At 41.4% G+C, this 19,872-nt stretch overlaps 1 protein-coding gene across 5 annotated transcripts in view; it reads left to right on the top strand.

Moving 5' to 3' along the window:
- Positions 1-19,872, top strand: part of LOC145339265 (contactin-4-like) — a 2,278,868-nt gene that overhangs the window by 614,894 nt on the left and 1,644,102 nt on the right. For all 5 annotated transcript variants that reach the window (XM_080183699.1, XM_080183724.1, XM_080183676.1 and 2 more), the window contains exon 3: positions 9,983-10,064. The gene's annotated coding sequence lies outside the window, so the exon portion shown is untranslated. The remainder of the gene's footprint in view (positions 1-9,982; positions 10,065-19,872) is intronic.

The raw sequence follows: 19,872 nt of genomic DNA, 5'->3' as shown, positions 1-19,872 counted from the left end.
GAAACAGAAGTTTTAGTGACACAGAATACACCCTTCCCCAACTGTGGTGGCCATCACCCTCAGAACAGAACAGCATGTTTTGCGTATGGTAAATGCTGCAATAAATGTGGCCAAATGCTGCAGAGTGAAACAACATTAGCCTTCCTCTGCCACCACCCACATCTCAGATGGTCAGCTCTTCAAAAGTAGGAGTGACAGCAGGTTGAACAAACTGTAGCTCAGCCATAGTGAGACCACCAAGCCTCCAACAACATTCTATTGTGAGATAATGAAAAAGGGTGAGATCTTCACCACCCACAACGTGATTTGCAGCAATACAAGACTGAAGATAAAGATTGACACTGGAGTAAAGTGTAACATATTTACCAACTGAATGATAAAGGAACTAGACTCATATAGCACAGGTCTGCAGTATCCAGGTGGACCTTGTGGCTTATGGCGGACAAGCTACCTGGATTGAAGGTGTAATTACTCTCCATTGCATACAGGGCAGTTTAAAGTTTCACATAGCTGACCAGAATGTAAGTCCACTATTGGGTCTTCAGGATAGCATCACATTGGAACTCATCTAACTTGATCCAGAGGTGCACACGCAGCAGAACCAGACCTCAGAAATGCTCTTCAGCTGTAATGACATTGATAAACTACCAGTAATATACCATATGAGAATAGATGGTGCGGTAGCACAGTTACTGTTTGTGCTAATGGTTGTCTCAACTTAAATGGGGAAGATGTAGACTGAGTGCTCATGTTACGTGAGTACAGAAGTTCTCTCTGGAGCTCAGGCAGAACATAAGCATGGACTAGCTGCTCTGCTAGTGAATAAAGTGTTGTTTGTTACAAGTCCTTTTCACTGTGTCCCAGCTCTCATCAATATGGAAAAAGGCAAGGGGACGATCTCACTTTCACGTCCTACCGGTCGATGGTTGGAGCAAGCTGGTAAGACTGGCAAAGAGGCAAAAAATCAGGTCCACATCCAATTTCTTGCCTCTTGAGGTCTTACTGGGCCTGGATTTTTGTCAAGATCAACCTTACTGGGAAGGCTGCAAAGCTGACCTCAATATTTAAGTCTGTGTTAGGTTTAAGTACCAGTGAGCACAGGACAAAATTTTCTGGGTTCACTTGCCTTTGCCGCTTCACCAGTGAAGGTCCTCACTGGCGAGGATCACATGGTCCCCATTGATGGAGGGTGGGGAAATTGACCAATGGTGGTGGGGTGAAATCACATCCAGGAGAGTGTGAGGCTGAATGACTGGGGCGGTTGACGGGGGGAGCAGGCCAGCCATATCTAGGGAGCAGATTGCACCCTCTACTGTGAGCTGCTGGCTTTCCAGTTAGGTCCTGCCCCTTCCCCCTACTGGTGAGAAATAGATTGGCCTTCATTTTTTAAACAGAGTGGCATAAGATTGCACTTACAGCCATGCTGATAAAACAATCTGAAACTCACCCATTTTCACACTTGTTTGGGTCTTAGAACTTTTTTGGCAAAATCACCCCAAGGTTTGTTTTTCTGCAATAATGTCTCTCATGTTTTCTAATTCAAGCAGATGTACTCAGAACTGTAATTATTAAAGCATTTGAGCATATCAAACTGACAAACTGTCAGCCATCCACAAACAAAGCCCACTAAAACTTCAGTCCGACTTGGTTTGGTGCTGATTGTGAAATATCGGTGGCAACACCAGTATTACACTGTCAACAACAAATCACACACTGCCAGCCTGTAAAGAGCTCCACCAGAGCAGCGAACCTTTTAATGTTTTGAGTGCACAGTCAGGATGACTTTTCTCTGACATTAAAATGATCTATAATAATTGTTAAAAGCGCCAAAGAAGGTCAAAGGGAACATTTTAGGTCTGAGTAGAAAATAGCAGGATTGTGGTCCCCGTGGCTTAACTCCATGGGTGGAAATGTTTTGACTGAGAGAAACCTAAATCCCTCTTGTAGCTTATTACAATTAAATCAGTTTTAAAGTTTAAATACTGCCACTTAAGTATGAGAAAAGTTAGGATCAGGCAGTTCAAGAATGGTATTCAGTATGATAATTTTTTTCTACTCTTTAGCAAATAATTTTCCAGTAACTGCATTATAAGTGTGAGGTAACCCATTTTGGCAGAAAAAATGGAAAGGCAAATCATTACCCAAATGGAAAGCAGATTTGAAATGCATCTAGGCCGATGGACCTGGGTGTCTATGTTCATGAATCACTGAAAATCAGTCTGCAGGTGTAGCATGTAATCAAATCGGGTGTTGCATTTATTGCAAAGGGACTTGAGTATAAGAATAGAGATGTAGTTTTGTAATTGTACAGGGTGTTGGTGAGACCATATCTGGAGTATTGTGCCAAGTTTTGACCTCCTTATTTGAGGAAGGATGTGGTGGTATTGGAGGCAATTCATAGGAGGTTCAAGGTTCAGATTTTATTCCGGAGACCAAAGGATTGACATATGAGGAGAAGTTAAACTGTTTGGGTTTATACTTGAGTTTCGAAGTATGAGAGGGGATCTGATTGAGGTATATAAAATTATAAAAGGGATTGGAAAAGGAAACAAAGATCTCTTATGGGGCAACCTAGAACAAGAGGTCACAGCTGTAGGTTGAGAGGTGGTAGATTTAAAACTGAGATGAGGAGCTACTTCATGCAGAGGGTGGTGGATTTGTAGAACTTGCTGTGCCATAGCATGGTGGAGTCTGAATCATTGGTTTAAAAGAGATATATTTCTAGCTTTTAAAGAAAGGGGATATGGGGAGCAGATGGGGAGGTGGATTTGAAACCATGGAGAGTTCAGCCATGATCTGATTGAATGGCAGAGCAGGCTCGAAGGGCTGAATTTGCCTACTTCTGCTCCTAGTTCCTGTTGGTGCTTCATTTTCATAATCAAATTTCACATAGCTCCTCACAAAGTGCAGAGGTTAATGATTCATATAAATTAAACCATTGCAAGAGGCTATTTAGTTCAACATGTCTCCGTTAGTCCTGGCTCTTCACACAAAGCTCGAATTATTTTCCATGTTCCATCTTAGACTAACAGTTGACATCAACAAAAGTATTGACATTACTGCTCATTTTTCTGGTCAGTCACTTACATTAAAAGTGACTTTCAAAGAGAGAGAAAAGGGCTGGTGTTAATACAGTGCAGTTCACAGCTTCAAAGTTGATTCAAAACTGCTTCACTGTGCACAGTAAGCTCTTGCAAACAGTAATGACTACTTAAATTGATTTGGTTAAGGGATAAGCACACATTACTTTGGGAAACATGTCTTTAAAATGTGTCCATGAGTCCTTTTAAATCCACTCAAACAGCCAGAGTGCACAGTTGTTTCATATTTCTTGTGAAAAACAGCACCTCTGACCATATATCAGTATAATTATGAGGGATTGCTCTATCATCCTGGAGTGTGTGCACAGCCCTGCAGTGAGGATTGAACTCAAAACCTTCTGACTCTCGCCAAGCATGCTGCTTCTGATTCATCTGACACTTGTTTTAAAATAATAATTAATTAAAAGCAGGGTGAAAGCCACAAGGTAGTTAAGTTAAATTCTGCAATTATTGGATGACAACAGCAACTAATCTTTTTCAGGCCTCTCTCAAGCATGACAGTTCAGCCTGCAGTAGAGATTACAAGGTGGTATACAGCGTACTGACAAATAAGTGTACACTTATCAACCATTATTCATTGTAATTCTATTGCCGTACATGGCAAAAGTAATACAAATCAGTGTGGCGCAGGGAACATTTGCTTTTATAACATATTTTCTTCACTAAGTGTTAATTTAGAATCATGGAAGCAAATCATAGAAACCCTACAGTACAGAAGGAGGCCATTTGGCCCATCAAGCCTGCACTGGCACCAGTCCCACTTAGGCCCGATCCCTGTAATCCCACGTATTTAACCTGCTAATCCACCTGAAACTAAGGGGCAATTTAGCATAGCCAATCAACCTTGCCCACACATCTATGGGGGGGGTGGGGAGGAGAGAGGAGAGAGCAGAGGTTGGGGGTGGGGTCAGAGAAGAAGCTGGAGCATTCAGAGGAAAGCCACGCAGGCATGGGGAGCATGCTAAAACTCGATACAGATGGTCACCCGAGGCTGGAATTGAACCCGGTGCTGTGTCACAACAGTACTAACCACTGTGCTATGTGAAGTCGTTGCCATTATTATCCTTGAAGATGCTCAGAGCAGTTAACATAGAACACTACAGCACAAACAGTCCCTTCAGCCCACAAATTGCACCAATCATATCCATACCTACCAGGCCATAGAACTATCTGTAACTCCCAATCCCATTAAATCTCATGTACTCATGCAGAAGTCTTTTAAAAGACCCCAGCGAGTTTGCCTCTACCACCACCGACGGCAGCTGATTCCACTCACTCACCACCCTCTGAGTGAAAATCTCACCCCTGATATCTCCTCTGTACCTACTCCCCAGCACCTTAAACCTGTGTCCTCTCGTAGCGACCATTTCAACCCTGGGAAATAGCCTCCGAGAATCCACCCTATCTGTTTCTCTCAACATTTTATAAACCTCTATCAGGTCGCCTCTCAACCTTCGTCTCTCCAGAGAGAAGAGATCTAGCTCCCTCAACCTATCTTCATATGGCATGCCTCCCAATCCAGGCAACATCCTTGTAAATCTCCTCTGCGCCCTCTCAATAGCTTCCACATCCTTCCTGCAGTGAGGTGACCAGAACTGCGCACAGTACTCCAAGTGGGGACTGACAAGGGTCTTATAAAGTTGCAGCATTACCTCCTGACTCCTAAACTCAATCCCTCAATTAATGAAGGCCAGTGCACCATATGCCTTCTTGACCACATCCTCCACCTGCAAGGCCGATTTTAAGAGTCCTATGGACCTGGACCCCAAGGTCCTTCTGATCTTCAACACTGCTAAGACTCCTACTCTTGATATTGTACTCCTTCATCCCATTGGACCTGCCAAAATGGACCACTACACATTTATCCACGTTGAAGTCCATCTGCCACTTCTCCGCCCAGTCTTGCACCCTATCTATGTCACACTGCAACTTCTGACATTCCTCCAGACTATCCACAACACCACCAACCTTCATGTCGTCGGCGAACTTACTAACCCATCCCTCCACTTCCTCATCCAGGTCATTAATGAAAATGACAAACAGCAAGGGTCCTAGAACAGATCCCTGGGGAACTCCACTGGTGACCGACCTCCATGCAGAAAAAGACCCATCCACAACCACTCTCTGCCTTCTGCAGGCAAGCCAGTTCTGGATCCACAAGGCTAAAGCCCCTTGGATCCCATGCCCTCTCACCTTCTCAAGAAGTCTTGCATGGGGGACCTTATCAAATGCTGGAACATTTTAAATGATGACTCTAAAGAAATCAAAAAACTATACTCGCTATTTGAATCTATTGATCAAAATAATTCTCAGAATCCACTCCAAGTAGATGAGGTTGCACACAGGAAACTTTGCAAGAAATTGTGTATATATAAATAAAGTAATCAGCATATTCTTCTGTAAAACATTTTAATTTGGCCAAGCGCTATGAGGGTAGAACATAAAAAAGATATCCCTGCACGGATTTTTAAAAAAAAATACCAATTTCTTCTCAGTCTGCCACCAGGTGGCCATGGCAAGCAAATGCAGACACCATACAAATGCATTGTGGGACTTGAAGGGGAATTATCTGAAGAGGACAGGAAGTATTTTTGCCAGAAGTACTGACAACATAGCTTGAACTTGGGGAATGCTGATTGTCGGCATCTAAAACTAAGGAGAAAGGAATCAAAGAATTGAGATTTATGAATTATTGTGGGGCAGATGTATTAAGGGTTAGATGAAAGGAGATAAGATACAGCCAGTATCTAATTGAATGGCAGTACAGGCTGGAGGGATTAAATGATCTACTCCTTATCCTACATTCCTATGACCAGAGCAACTTTTGGAATCTCCTCACCAGGTTTCCTGAACTATTTGGTAAATTTAATATTACATTTGACCAACTGGCATCCCAGAAAAAGTGAAATTCACTAGCTCAAATAAGAACAATGATTCCTGGTGTTGATGCAGACTTGATGGGCCAAATGGCCTCCTTCTGCACTATAGGGATTCAGTGATTCCACCTATGGAATATAACACTGGACTTAAGCACACAATGCACAAAAAAATCTGAATCAGTGATCATTTATTCACCGGCATCAAAGTTGCCTATGCATTCATGATAAAACTTAACTCATGGAAATAAACTGTTCACAATGGACAATGTGGCTTGATGCTCAAGGCACATCGAAAACCACCAACAGCTCAATTTCTCGTTTTGAATTAGTCAGGAGCAGATTTAGTTGTAGAGCAATTTGAGCAGGATTCTGCTCAAATTGCTCTACAACCGAAGTCATAATTGGTGAAACTCTTATTGGTGATTGTGGAATGATCCCAGTTGATGTTATAACTGGACAGGAATGGAACTCTGGCTCAAAAGGCTGTAACTTTTACCTTTGCTTATTAAATGTGGAGGATCAGGGTCACAGGACTGCTAATTAGTTCTAACAACAAAACACAAGCGATGAATGTGACCAATTCCACTGTCTTCTCCCAAACCAATGCTATCCCAACATAGCATGTATTTAAATTGAATTAGATTCAAAACTACTTTTAAAGATGGCAACAATGACAACTATCATGAATTGTTGAAAAAAACCCACCTCATAGAATCATAGAATCTTACAGTGCAGAAGAGGCCTTTAAGTCTGTCGTGTCCACAGCGACATTAGAAACACCTGAACTCCCTCCTAATCCCATCTGCCAACACTTGACCCATAGCCCTGAATGTTGTGATGTGCCAAGTGCTCATCCAGATACTTTTTAAAGAATGTGAGGCAACCTGCCTCCACCACATTCCGGACAGTGCAGTCCAGACTCTCACCACCCTCTGGGTAAAGGAGTTATTCCTCACATCCCCCCCACCCCCCGCCCCAAGTTTTGTATTCCTTACCTTGAACCCATGTCCCTTGTGACTAATCCTTCAGCTAAGGGAAACAAATGCTTCTTATCCACTCTGTTCATGTTTCTCACCTGGTTGTAGATCTTCCATCCTTACTCAGCCTGGGCTACATGTGACTCAAGATCCCCAGCATTATGGTTGACCCGTAACTGCTCTCTTAAATGGCTCAGCAACAGTCAGTTTGAGGGCAGTTCGGGATAAGTAATGACTTCAGCTTTGACAGTGATGCTCACATCCCATGAAATAATAAACAAAAAACATAGCTGGTGGAGACCTGATGTTCTGCAGAGAATGCCTTACAAAAGGTCGTGCCTGGTGTCTGACCCTGTACTCAGGTTTAGAGATAACAAGGATGAAGGTTTCAGCAGCAAGTGAGCTGAAGTCAGGACAGAGTAAGGGTGATACTATGTAACTGGAAATAGGCAGACTTGTGATGGTGAGGATATATGGTCAAAAGCTCATCTCAGCATCAAATTTGAAACCAAGGTGGAAAACAGTCTGGTTCAGCCAAAGCGAATTGGCGGGGAGAGGGATGGAGTCATTGACTAGTAAAAGGACTTTATGGCAAGGATCAAGGGCAGTGGCTTCAGTCTTGTCAATTACTACTCATCATTGAATGTCTGATGAGAAATTTGATAATTTAGGAACATTCTAAGTGTCAAGAGAGGTGATGGTAAGTTGGAGCTGTCTTTTAGCATACATATGGAAACAAAGGCTGTGGTTTAGGATAATACAATGATGGAAAGCATGCAGGTGAGAAATAGGCAGGAACCAAGGAATGGATCCTTGGGGACATGAATTGTAAACATACAGGATTAGAGAGAAAAGCCATTACCTGTGGTTTTGTGTATGTCTATGGAAACGTGCAAGTGCAGTATCGTTCAGGTGGATGATAATGTACAGCAGTTGGATGTCGTCAAGTGTATAAAAGGTGGCAGGGAACTGAAGAAGGATGAGGCAAGACATGTTATATTTGTCACTGTCACATAGGATGCCTTTTGTTACGTGGGTAAGAGCTGTTTAAATGGTGTGGTGAGGTGAAACTCTGAATGCACAGATCAAATCTTGACACTCTGGAAACAAAAAAGGCACAGAGCGGCGGCAAACTATTTAAGGCCTTTGAAAAGGGAAGAGATGGAAATGATATGGGGTCAAGAGTTGTTTTGTTGAGGAGAGAGTCAGTACCTGAAAGAGAGAAACATTAATAATATCAGCTAACATGAGAACCTGGAAAGGAAATTTGATGTTCAGCTGTTGAGTAGGAATCGGGTCAATTACTGGGAATATTTCTAACTTTTTCTTAGCTGGCCTACAGTTTCTCAGATAAGTTGGTGCTTTGGCTGGAGTGAAGGTCTTGAAAAGCCAAGGATTCTTATAATTTCTGAGACATCTTGTAGTCAAATCGCCAAGGGGTTGACCTTCGGGTGGACTTGAAGTTGGAACAGATTGTAAAGTGTCCTTCTCTCACATTCAAGGTATGGCAGTTTGTTATCTTTGCTGATGAGTTGATGGCAGCTGGTTTGATGCCTTTCTACTGGTTTCTCTGCTTTTGTAGAGCTCACTGTTGCTGTTGTAAAAACAGGCAACAAATCTGTGTCAACATATGACCTGTGATGATACTGTGTCTTTAAGAAATTATTCCTACTATGTTTCTTGTCAGAGGTATGTTTAAAATTCAACTCTGTTTTACACAATGTCAATTTGGGCACCACATGCCTAGAATACAAGCTAATGATTAAGTTTAGCTGGGGATGTGTTTGTTTTAATATGAGTTAATGCATTTTTGTTAATTTTATTTTTCCCCTGGGATTTCAGAGGAGGGCTTCATTAGATTGATTTACAGAGTCATGTGCTTAAGGAGAGGCACTAAGCTTACAGGCAGTTACTGCTGGGTTCTGAATGAAGCAACAGGTCTCTCTGTCTGAAGGCTGCTGTTTGGAATCGGCTGGGAGAAATAGGTCTCTCTCTCTCTCAATGTTCTGGAGGTTTGGGACTGGCAGCCCAAGTATAAACATGTAAGCCTGTGCGTTACTAAGTAATTTTTGAGTAGGACTTTAAGCCTATAAGTGGGTCAATCACAATACAATGAAAGGCTGTTGGGATCTACTTCACATTTGTCTGGCACACATGGAGAATTGAGGTTCCTGTTGAAACGTGAAGATCAGTGGTTTGCAAACCCCATAGGTTTTTGTCCATATTGAATCAGATATTTGCTGCAGACTCGACTGTCTTTCAAGGTCAAATGCCAAAAATTACACATATGCCACAGCAATCCTGACAGCTTTTGTGTTCACTTTTTAAAATATAGCTTTCAGAATTGTAATATCTTCATGCCTGCACTGACTCTACAAAAGTGGTTCAACTCTCCATTTGAAGTTGAAAATGACTATTTCAGTGTTGATGTGCTCTGATGTTGCATAAAGCAGCGTGTGCTTTGTGCCTGTTACCATGACAGCTGTGATTCACAGGTCTGTGATTCCAGTTGTAGATTAACACAGCAAGCATCTTTGTTTTCAAAGACACAAACTTTTAATTCTTTGGGATTCAAAATGAAATTGTAGAGGAAATGTGTGTGCCCTTTGGAACTGGAATGATTGGAAGAAAGGCTTTTAGACTGCTTAAATTTTTAAGCTGCAATAATGTTTATTCCATTCACTTTCATTAATTACATCTATTATTGGTTATCACAAAAGCAAGTCTTCATAACACCATCTGGTGATCAGTTGTACTTTGAGTTCTGAGGCATTTTCTGATTTCAGTGCCTGCTTACTGTCACAGAGCCCTCTAGTGCTTGAACTCGGGGAGAAAAAATAAAATTTAAAAAATTAAGTAACACAACTTGAATTTTCTTGTGAGGTGCCATTGATCACGGAGACTTGTGTAAATGATCTTCAAACTATGTTCTCAAATAATTTAAAAGTATTATACAAGAAACAACAACTTTAATTTGCATTTCTAATAAGTTGTGTAACATTTGTCCTGTGTTCTCTAATTTTAGTGAAGTGGCCAGAGTACCATATTACAACAGAACCATCTTCCCCTTCCAGAAGCACCTTCTCACCTCCAGCAAAGTAGCTGGGGTAAGTACTGCCTTTGCAAATATAATTCTAGTGGGAAGGTTGTAATTATGAGGCTTACCAGTAATTGTGCCTTGTGTGATATCTGAACAACATTTGTTTACAGAAAGAAAGCATGGTAAAAGTTTCCACTAAGTTTCTGCAACAGCATATTTCAACATTATAGCTGATGCTCTTGTACCTTTCCAAAAGGGTTAATTGTTGCACCACAGATCAGATGTCATTTTGTCCTTCGATATCAGCACCCCAAATGCTCTTGTGTTTGCACCAGATGGTCCATTCAGAGGATAATCAGATTGACTATCAACTTGCTATTTGGGCAAAAACAGCAAAGTTGCCTGCCAGGTGATGTGGCTCGCATTACTTACCCCCAGATTCTGTATTGTGCTGGTCCATTACATGGTTTGGTTTTGTTGCAATTCTTTCCCTTATTGACTTTAAATTTGATACCCAAGAGACAGCACGACCTGCAAACGCCGCCTTCCCAGCATTGCACCTGGCTGAATTTTCAGTGACATAGCAGTGTCAGCTATGGCTGAGTTTGTAGCAAATTTGTCTCTGAATTAAAAGATTCTGCATCCAAGTCCCACTCACAGGACTTGAACACAAAATTTAAGGGAGTATTGCACTGCTGGAGGTGCAATCTTTTGGATGAGAGGTTTAGAGAGGCCCTGTTTGCCTGCTTAAGTGGATGTAAAAGATGACAAAGCACCATTTCAAAGATGAGCAGAAAAGTTATCCTTCCTGTCCAAGCCAATATTAATCCTCCATCAACATCACACAAAAAAGCAGGCGACCTGGCCATCAGCACATTGCTGTTTGTGGGAGTTTGCTGAGTGCAAATTAGCTGCTGTATTTCCCACACTACAACGGTAACTCTACTTCAAAAGTACTTCATTGGCTGTCAGTGTTTTGGGACATGCAGTGATTATGCAAAGCACTGTATAAATGCAAGTCTTTCTTTTGCTTTTTGAAGTCTCACGAAGATCCCAGAATAGGTTCAACCATATTGAAAATGAAACAATTTACAATTTTATAGAATGTACAACAAAATTTACTTTGAGACAAGTGAAAGAAGAAATTGAATGCAACATGTGTCTAAATCCTGTTGGGTTGTTGCAGAACTTTTTGTGTATCTTAATGCAACTTAACAGAAGGGCAGAAGTGTGTTTCAGAGAGCAAGCATACAGTACTTTAAGCTGTGTTTGGAAGAAGTATAACTTTTTTTCTTTAAAATAAACAGTATGTGGGTTTTCTTTATTTTGGTGAGATCCTTTTTACAGTTAATATTATTTGCCTCATTTTCTGTGATTTACGCCATTGACCTTTTGTACCTCTCTTTGATTGCTTGACTGGCACTGAAAATTCTTGGTTTAAATTAAAATCACATCATACCATTTTGTGTCACTGTAAATTTGAACTGCTTTCTACAGATGTTCTTTTGATAGTGATAAATGAAAAACGTTGAACCAAGTAACTATAAATGAGTGAAAAGGTATTGCAAAACATTTCATGTTTCTAAGTGATTTAATTCAGAATACGTGTGCCCCCAGTTTTCTTTGTCTGTACATTCGAATGACAGGTGCAATCATGCCTGACAACTCCAGACACAAAACAGTTGTTTTTGCCTTTTGCATGAGTGCCAAACCTTAATTGTGCTTGAATCAAGGTATAATGAGGATGTGGGTCCCCAGGAAACTGAATATAGAAACATGCAAGTTCCTTCTGCACTAAAATTAGTTGTCACATCACTTCACTGATGTACCCCTGTGTTTTTCTGGTCAAATCTTTTGGAGTATTTGTATTTTGTATGTATACGTTTTCCAGAGGCAGTTCTTTGCTTGTAATTTTCCATTCACAAGATACAGTTTCTCTGTTAGATTTTGCAAAGTTCATTTTTCTGCTGAAATTTTCAATCTGCATCCAACCTTATCCTTGTGCTGAGGTTCAGGAACAACAATTCAAAAATAACACAGATGGAACATGAAAAACATGTTGTTACCAGAAAAATATTCAATGAATGCAGCGTTATCTCATGAAACTTCATGGCATGGCTGTCTGGTGTAATGTTGAGAGATAAAGGGCAATAGAGTACCTAATACCCCTCTCACCAATAATTCATATTGTTAATCACTTTATGTAGTTCTTTCATCACTTCAATGAAACATTGTCATAATGAGCATCATGTGATGGAATTTGGTGTGTTCTTAGAATCGTGAAATATTACAATTCAGAAGAGGCCATTTGCCACATCATGCACATTCTGTTTCTTTGAAAGAACTCTCTAATTAGTCATCTCATCCCAATGGTCCTGCAAGTATGCCCTTTTGGCTACATACATAGAATTATGTACATTTGGGAGCACAGAAACAGATCAGCCAGCCCAGCAGAATGATGCTAACATTTATATTCCACACAAATCTATTCTCAGCTTGATCTCTGTCCATCAACAAATTTTTCCACTCCTTTCTTCCTCACATGCTTAAGTTTTCTCTTTAAATGCATCTATGCAATTTGTATCTATACTGCTGGTTATTTGGAGTTCTGTATTCTCACCAATCCGAATTAAGGTTCTCATAAATTTCTGATTAGACTTATCATTTGGCAGCACAGTAACACTGCTGTCTCACAGCACCAGGGTCCCAGATTCAGTTACAGCCTCCAGCCTGTGTGGAGTTTACATTTGCGTGAGTTTCCATTGGGTGCTCCGATTTCCTCCCACAGTCCAAAGATGTGCAGTTTAGGTCGATCAGCCACTTTAAATTGTCCCTTAGTGTTGGGGGATTACAAACTAAATACATGGGTTATGGGGATAGGGCCTGGGTGGAACTATTATCAGTGCAGGCTTGATGGGCCAAATGGCCTCCTTCTGCACTGTATGGATTCTATGAGTGACTACACTTTAGGCCCCTAGTTTTAGACACTTCCAAATGTAGATGTAAAATTATTTAATTATTTCAAAATTCTCTGGTGACTGCTTTACTTTTTAAAAAGAAAATAACCCTATTCTATTCAGCCTTTCTCAGATTTGGTCTTATGCTTGTAAATCTTTCCCTTTTCAGATGTGTAGAAAGGAGATCAGAACTGTGCTCACTTGTCCAAGTGTAATGTAACTAAGGTTTAATGAAAGTTTAAAATAACGTCTGTGCTCTTGAATTATATTTTTTCAGAAATAAACCCCAATGCTTTATTTGCACTTTTTAAATTGTTTTGTTAATCTGACTTATTACGTTTAATGGTTCATAAATCCGTCCGTCAAAGCACCTTTGTGCCTCAACCCAAATTTAGACTCTCTCAGAGGCTGAAGTCCTACCACCATGGGAGGTGGCCCTGTTTCAGCGATAGCAGGTCTCATGGAGGCATATTCCTGCCTATGGCCAACTGAGTAACCATCACCAGTGCTGCAGTTGTGAATCAGGATGGCAGGTGGCCTCCCAAAGATTGCTGGTCTAATCAGAGGGCCAACAACTCAGCGGCACCACCTATGGCCAGTGGTGATGCTACAACTGGAGGATTAGTGCACACCAATGGCTGGGCACCCCTGAGAAGCAACAAATGTGGCGACTGTGGTACCAGCCAGTTCTGGCGATCAGTTGGGTGAATTGTTGATGACAGTTGGCTGTTTTGGCTCAGGGGCCCCTTCTGTGCCATGGAATTTCCAAAAAGAACCCTCACTCAGATGCTGCAAAGCCACCAGCTATCAATACATGGCCAGCCATTGATGGGGCAGGCTTTTGCCTTTTCAAAGTGCACATGGAAGTGCAAAAGGTTTTAAGTTGGCCACAGGAAGTTCAGTTGGACTCCTGGTAGACAGCATATCTGCCAATTTGCCCACCACTGGCAAAATGGCATGGTGGCTGGAAAACATCAGGCATACGCTCCGCTCCCTCCCCCACCCCCCCCACCGCACTACCTCTGCCTTTTTGCTAGCCTTCCTACTTAGCTTGTTGCTAGGGTGGATGGAAACATTTTTCAAGTAGTATGTGGCCTTCTTCGTCCCACTAACAAGCTGTACCAACCCATGATTAGCACTCAGAAATTCATCTGCCGTTTACGTTCTTCAATTTTATTGTTATTTTCTTGTATTTTGTCACTGTCTTCCTCATTGTTAACTATTACCTACCCCCATCACCCCCAGTGTTCTGTCATTCACAACTTTTGGTATTCTACTTTCAAACCTCATATACAAATCACTTATAAAAATGGTGAACAACTGTAGAATGCTACTTGCCTATTTTCTGCCAATCTGAGTGACATAGTGGCACAGTGATTAGCACTGCTGCCTTACAGCACCAAGCACCCGGGTTTAATTCCAGCCTTTGGTGTCTGTGTAGAGTTTGCACATTCTCCCCATGTCTGCATGGGTTTCCTGCAGGTGCTGCAGTTTCCTTCCACAGCCCAAAGGAGTGCAGGTTAGGTGGATTGGCCATGGTAAATTGCCCCAAAATGTGTAGATTAGGGGGATAAGTGGGATAAATAGGGTGGGTTATGGGAAAAGGGTGGGTGCTGGGTTAGGGTAAGATGCTCTGCTAGAGAGTTGGTGCAGGCTCGATGGGCCATAGTACCCCTAAACTTCTGCACTTTAGGGATACTATGATTCTATGAACCATTAATCCCATGTTCTCTCCTCTGCTTTATCATTGGTTTGCTTTCAATTCTGCATGTGTTCTAGCTCCAAATGCTTTTAGCTATTTGGTGGTATCTTATGGAAGATCTTTTAAAAGCCTATGTATATGTTAAGGTAGAAATCAGGAACCCTAAAACATGTTATGAAGCCCAACTAGAAGCCAACAGTTTTTCTGTTTTGGCATCTGTACAAAGGTCAGGTGTTTCATTCCAGATGTAATTCTATTGACACACTAGGAAGCTTTTTTTAACAATACAGTTCAACTTTAACAAATGAATGAGCTTAACTTTTACCAGTTGAAATACTTAAACGTGACAAGATACAATTCTTTACTGTTAACCTTAATATTAGTTCTAGTTTAAATAATATTCCTCTTGTAGACTTAAATTCCTCTTCAAAATCAGTTAGCTTCACAGAGGCTTAGTGCTTGTACATGGGCTACCAATCCTTGAGCCTCCAGAACACACTTAGAGAAAGAGAGAGACCTATTTCTTCTTGCAGGTCACAAACAGATGCCTCTAGAGAGAGAGAGAGGAACAGCTCTTGCTTCTTTCAGAACCCAACAATCACTGCCTGATTTTTCCCTGTAAATTTAGCTCCTCCCCTTAAGCACATGACTTTGTCAATCAAACAAATTAGAACCTTAATCTGGGAAAAAAAATAACCAAAATGTATTAATTCAGATTAAAACAAACACATCCCTAGCTGAGATCGATCAGTAGCCTGCATTCTCAGTATGTGAGCCCAGACAAATCAGCACCATGTAAAACAAAGCTCAATTTTAAACATATCCATTGCAAGATATATGATATGAATGCATTTCTTAAAGGCACAGTACCATCACATATATTACATTCAGTTTCCTTTTGCAAATTAATGCTGAATCTGTTCTAATATCCTTTCTGGTAATGCTTTCCAGGTTATAAACAATTTGTTGGCTTCTGTGGATTTTTTTTTGTTTTACTTGACTGAAATCCTTGAAACTGCAGACACTTGAAGAAAGATCAATCGAGAAAGATCAGCCACACATTCTTAGGAATTTAAGTTGACAGCATTCTGGAAATGCTTCTGTCTCTTGAATGAGGTTGGTTTTCATCTGCTCATTTCTTGTCTTAGCTGATTGAATGAGCTTTTTACGATGATGACTAGGTACAGTAATTGGCTGCAAGAATTCTGATGAATGTCAATCATTTTAATTCTGCATCAATTTGGCACCCAATTACTAGAGATGCTGATCCTAACACAAAGGAGGAAGCATAACTGAAGGGTATTATTCCCCAGTCACAGAGACAAAATAGTAGCCTTTATGGATGCTTATTTGGATGATGTAAATGTTAGTTTCCTTATCAGATTTTGAAATTATCAAATATAAATTTTAATTTAGTGTTACATAAGAACATAAGAAATAGGAGCAGGAGTAGGCTATCTAGCCCTTCGAGCCTGCCCCGCCATTCAATAAGATCATGGCTGATCTGTCGTGGCTCAGTTCCACTTTCCCGCCCTCTCCCCATAACCCTTAATCCTCTCTCTTATCAAAAACCCATCAACCCGCGTCTTAAAAATATTTAGCGAGGCAACCTCCACCACTTCAACGGGCAGAGAATTCCAGAGATTCACCACCCTTTGAGTGAAGAAGTTCCTCCTCAACTCCGTTCTAAACCGCCCCCCCTTTATCTTGAGGCTGTGCCCCCTAGTCCTACTGTCTTTTTTGAGCGGGAAGAGTCTCTCCACCTCTATCCTATCCATCCCATTCATCATCTTATACGTCTCAATGAGATCTCCCCTCATTCTTCTAAACTCTAACGAGTACAAGCCTAGTTTATTCAGCCTCTCCTCATAGCTCAACCCCCTCAACTCCGGTATCAGCCTAGTAAACCTCCTCTGCACTCCCTCCAAGGCCAAAATATCTTTGCGCAGGTGCGGCGCCCAAAAATGCACACAGTACTCCAGCTGCGGCCTCACCAATGCCCTATACAGCTGCAGCAAGACCTCCCTACTTTTATATTCAATCCCCCTCGCTATGAAGGCCAGCATCCCATTCGCCTTCCTGACCACCTGCTGCACCTGCAAGCTGGGTTTTTGCGACTCATGCACAAGGACCCCGAGGTCCCGCTGCACCGCCGCCTGCTGCAGTTTTTCGCCACGTAAGTAATAGTCCTTCCTACCATTATTCCTACCAAAGTGGACCACCTCACACTTGCCAACATTAAATTCCATTTGCCATTTCCTGGCCCATTCGCCCAGCCTATCTAGATCCTTCTGCAGTCTCTCCACACCCTCCGCACAATTTGCCGTTCCACCAATCTTGGTGTCATCAGCAAATTTCGACACCATACACTCGGTTCCCTCCTCCAGATCATCTATATAAATGGTAAATAGTTGAGGCCCCAGCACCGACCCCTGGGGCACTCCACTAGTCACCAACCGCCAATCCGAATAGCACCCATTGACCCCCACTCTCTGGCTCCTATTTGACAACCAGTCCTCTATCCACGCTAACACCCTACCCCCAACTCCATGTCCCCTGACCTTCTGCAATAACCTCTTGTGAGGTACCTTGTCAAACGCCTTCTGAAAATCAAGAAAGACCACATCCACCGGCTCTCCTCTATCCACTGCCCTAGACACATCCTCATAGAACTCCAGTAAATTTGTCAGACACAACTTCCCTTTAACGAAACCGTGCTGCGTCTGCTCTATCAAGCAATTCCCCTCAAGATGCCTCGCTATTTCCTCCTTGATGACGGATTCTAACATTTTACCTACAACAGACGTTAAACTGACCGGCCTATAATTCCCTGCCTTTTGCCTGGCACCCTTCTTAAACAACGACGTAACATTAGCCCTTTTCCAATCTTTCGGCACTTCCCCGGAATTCCTCATAGTGAAAGTTAGTTTGGGGATTTGAGGTTATGTAGCTGGAAAAGGAGCTGAGAATAGCTTTGGACTTGTTCCTGGAAAATGAAGTATTCACTTAAGGGACACAGAAAAGTATAACTGGCAGAGGATTTTTGGTTATTATAAAAATTTGGACTGGGAATCTTTTCTTTAGAGGATAAACTATCTACCAAAATATGGTTGGGCATTATTGGTTTTAGTCTGTCCATTACAGTAAAAGTTTTAAAACTCAAAACAAGGACCTTGACTGAGTAAAGTAAATTAACCACAAGGTAGGTTAGTTTACAGGATTATGCATTGAAAGTCAACTCCAACTGAAAACAAAACTCAAGTTTAGTCACTTCGATCCAAATTCTTAAAAGCTAAGGAGTCTGCCTTTTCCATCAGAAGCCATTCCCTTGTGTTGTGAATAATATATATTGCCTAAGGGATCTTGGCACATTTAGAGTGGCAAGCACGATTTATTCATTAATAAATTTCATTGAATTACCTTATGGAAAAAATGAATGCTAAAGGGTAAAATTGAGTGTAGATTTTATTTGGTATAACACCTGTAGCAGATTTGTATAAAATTTGGAAAAAGAACCTGCCATCTTTCAGCCCTTGACTTTATTTTAGCTGTGATGACTAACTTTCTACCGGTTTATTCATTTTGAAGTGATGTGATATTCCTTGAATCAGTAAAGTAAATCGTGAAACTCCAACACCTCCAGGCTCGGAAATCTGAAGCTTTATCCCATCAGAACTAAAGGAAGTGTGCATTTATTTCAATATATTTTGTTGCTTACTCCAACGGCTTGCTGTCTGGGGAGAGGTTGGAATAAAAGTACTTGTGTACATTATCACCATTTGATTGGCTGCCAAAGCAACACATGTAATTGAAACAGCATTTCTTTCCACCTTCAGTCTTCTGTTGAAGCTCCAACGGCTTTATGTTTTACCCCTGGGCTTCTGCAAAAGGCCTCCCATGCTGGTGCATTGATGAAAGGTATCAATAAATCTTTCAAAGTGTTGCTTTTTGTGGTGAGTTATTCTGTTCATGAATATGTAACCTTAGGTTATGGTGCAAAGCTGCTTGGCATGAGCAACATTCCTTTTCTCTTTCCAAGTGGATGTTATCACCTCCACATCTTCCATCATCTCTGCATTCTATCAGTGTTTGTTTTGTAGTATTTCACAAAACTACAATGATAAAATTTGCTAAACTCATGGTAATTTTTCTGTGCAACATTGACTCAGCATTTTTGTGTCTATTTAGCTGTAATGCAAAAATATCAAAATATCCAGCCTTAAATTGTTTTTCTTTGGTTGTGAAGGGCAAATAACACAGAAGGTATTCTGAGGGGCCCATTGCTTTGTGTAAAGAGTGAAGATGAAGGGATTGTTTAATTCTGCTCAGACAAAGATCCTAATACCACTAGGATCAATAGGGTTGCCTGCAAAACTTCACTCTGGGATCTACCCCCTGGAAAGCTGCTGAATCTTTTAGCAAAAGATCTTTCTTAACTTACTTTTTGTATTAGACTGGATATGAGCCAATTGGTTGGAGTGTTAATGTATGCCAGCAGTGCCTTTGATGCAACCGAATCAAACTGGAGAAAGATTAAGAGTTGGGGAGGTTAGTAAAATTCCAAATTAAATATATTTACTCTTGATGAAACATGCACTCAGAAATTGCATATCTCAAAGCTATGTGCTGCCTAATTTTAGTAGTACAGTGCTAATTATGGAGAAGTTCAACTGGTTAGTTACTGCAATTATGGATCAAGGGGAACGGTTCAGATTTTAATGTCCTAACATGGGCGGAAAAGAAAACTTACGATTCCACATGCATTGGTTGTGTGCAAATTCCTGGCTAATATCGAGACAGGAAAGGAGACACGTGCAGCATTCCCAGTGTTGCTGGCTCCATTGCAGGACTGGGATTTTAGATAGCCCTAAGAACAACTTGTGTCAAATCAGCTCAAGGAAGTTGTGAACCATGGGAGAACCCTGTTCTGGAACCTAGAACCTTTTAATAGGCAAGTTCTGACAGGACTGTTTTCTCTTGGATGTTGCTGATTTATTGGAGTTGCACACACCCACATAAGTGAAGAGTATTCCATTACATCCCTGACTTATATCTTGTAGATGGTGGGCAGGCTTTAGGTGGGTAGGTGGGGGGCGGGGAGCAGTGTAGACAATGGTTTGTTCACTGCAGAATTTCCCAACCTTTGACCTGGTCTCATCACCCCAATAGGCTACTGTGGTGATAAGAACACGAACTGTTCAGCGTGCTTCTCATCA

Source organism: Carcharhinus amblyrhynchos, chromosome 3, assembly GCF_965287045.1.
Source record: "Carcharhinus amblyrhynchos chromosome 3, sCarAmb.v2.hapA, whole genome shotgun sequence".
NCBI lineage: Eukaryota > Metazoa > Chordata > Chondrichthyes > Carcharhiniformes > Carcharhinidae > Carcharhinus > Carcharhinus amblyrhynchos.
The sequence above is the reverse complement of the archived record's forward strand: the minus strand, read 5'-3'. Positions and strand labels throughout refer to the sequence as shown.